Consider the following 2,109-nt stretch of genomic DNA (forward strand, 5'->3'; position numbering starts at 1 on the left):
TGAGTGAGATTTTCTTTAAATTGTGGTTTGAGTGAGATTTTCTTTACCTTTTTTTCTTTTTTTCCTTTTTTTTATTTCCATATTCAACCTATTCGTGGAAGCAAAAGAAAACTTGGGAAGAGATTGGTTTCTCTCTGTTTTGCCTTGCAGGTAATTACCATACATTCGAGCTGTGTGGGGTTTCTGGGATGTCTGAGTGAATCCAAACCGTCCATTAGATGCAGCCTTGAATGTTTGGCATAGATCCCAAAATCTAGCCTGATCCATAAGCCAGATGGAATGTGGGTCCACCGTGTTGTGAATTTGTCATCTGACCCGGTGATCAGGTGCAACCTATGAAATTGGAAGCAACAAAACTCAACTATTCCAAAATTTAAGTGGGCCACCAGGCTAGAACAAGTAAATATATAAGTTTTAGGCCCAATACATTGCTCCCAGTGCTGTGTCTCATCTGAGTTTTTGATAGGTATGATTCTTCGGATTTAGGGTGCTGATGAGGTGGCGCACCAGATGCATGGTTTGGATTCCACATGCGCATCACGGGTGGGCCCCACATAACACCATATATAGTTCCATATATTTGAACACATGATTATTCCCCTCGTTGTTTTTTTCCTTAAATCATTAGTCCTTATGCTGGGAAGTAATGCTATGGATTGTTGCTTTGCATCCCCACTGTAGCGTATCGATCAGAGCCATTGATTTGCTGGTCCAATGCATGTAAGTGCCTGGTCTCAACGTGAGCGGAAGTCTAAACTCATTTGCCCAATTGCCTTGGATTTTCGGCTGTGAATTGTGCATCTGGTGGCTCACTAGATCAACGGTTCTGATCATCCTCCACTGTTGCTATATGTGCAGTCGAGATTCTTGAGATGGGAGCAGGCATGATTCTTTGGTAGGGTAATGAATGTCGGGTCGGGGGTTTCTACCTTGTTATGAAAAATGGGAAGAGTTGAAGGCACGCATGTGACCTAATTTAAATCGTCCAAATCACGGGACCCACTATATATTTACAGAGAGAGAGAGAGAGAGAGAAAAGGCATGCTTTCCTGCGTACGTGTGCACCTTTGCACACGTGTCATAAGTCTAAAATCTGAATGTTCCATGTCATGTGGCACCCAAGAATTCTCTAATTTAAAACTACATCAGGACAAATTCATGACTTTGGTGGGCCACACCACATACATTAGTTGAAAGGGGTTACCCTCTCATTAAAACCTTTATAATTGTTTATTGGGCAATGAGATGTGGTCCACAAATCCAGGCTATCGATTGTGTGTGTCGCACTTGGATGAGGGGTGTTTCAGCTACATCCGAAATTCGGATATGCCCACCAAGTACTTTTATATGCTTTAGGCATGTCTGCACATGATTCTAGATGATATTGACCATTCAAGTTCCGTACATATCCGACACACATCACGATGAGGCCACACAGCTCGACCTCAATGAAAGTTCCCATGAGATTAACGTTATAGTACTATTTCCTATATATACGGACAGAGAGGTGAAATTGATTGGTTGACCTTAACCTCTAATTAATAGGCATTTGTTTGTTGAATTCTAACCATTGATTCTTTTCAATCCTAACGGTCCATTAGATCTCTACCCACCAGCGAGTTTGGTCAACAGTAAAGAGTAATTTTTGGTATCTGATCCATCTAAGTTGAACCCTACAATTTGGACGGTTGAATTTCAATTATATACATCCCACGTGTACAATTTCGGAGTGCATTCTGGACCGTTACTTTTCCTCGTTATCGAAGTGTGTGCGTTTTTTTTTTTTTTTGGCCCCCTCCAATCTTTAAAGATGGCTCGGGAGAGATGCTGCCTAACCATTCACCGCCTCTAACTATGGGCCTGTTTGGCCGGCTGGATTAGATGAGCTTAGGTGGGATGGAATTGCATGTGGTCCTGTGCCAATTCCACAGTTTCCACTCCATGTTTGGGGAGAGCGGAAAAGGTTGGAAGCAGGCTAGATGGAATCGTATCGGTCTGTGCTAATATAACTCAATGTTAGCAAGTTGTGTAGGTCCCACCATGATGTGTGGGCTATATCCACACCGTCCACCCATTTTTCGAGATCATTTTAGAGCATGGGCCAAAAAA

The sequence above is a fragment of the Magnolia sinica genome, chromosome 3 (genome assembly GCF_029962835.1).
Source record: "Magnolia sinica isolate HGM2019 chromosome 3, MsV1, whole genome shotgun sequence".
Lineage (NCBI taxonomy): Eukaryota > Viridiplantae > Streptophyta > Magnoliopsida > Magnoliales > Magnoliaceae > Magnolia > Magnolia sinica.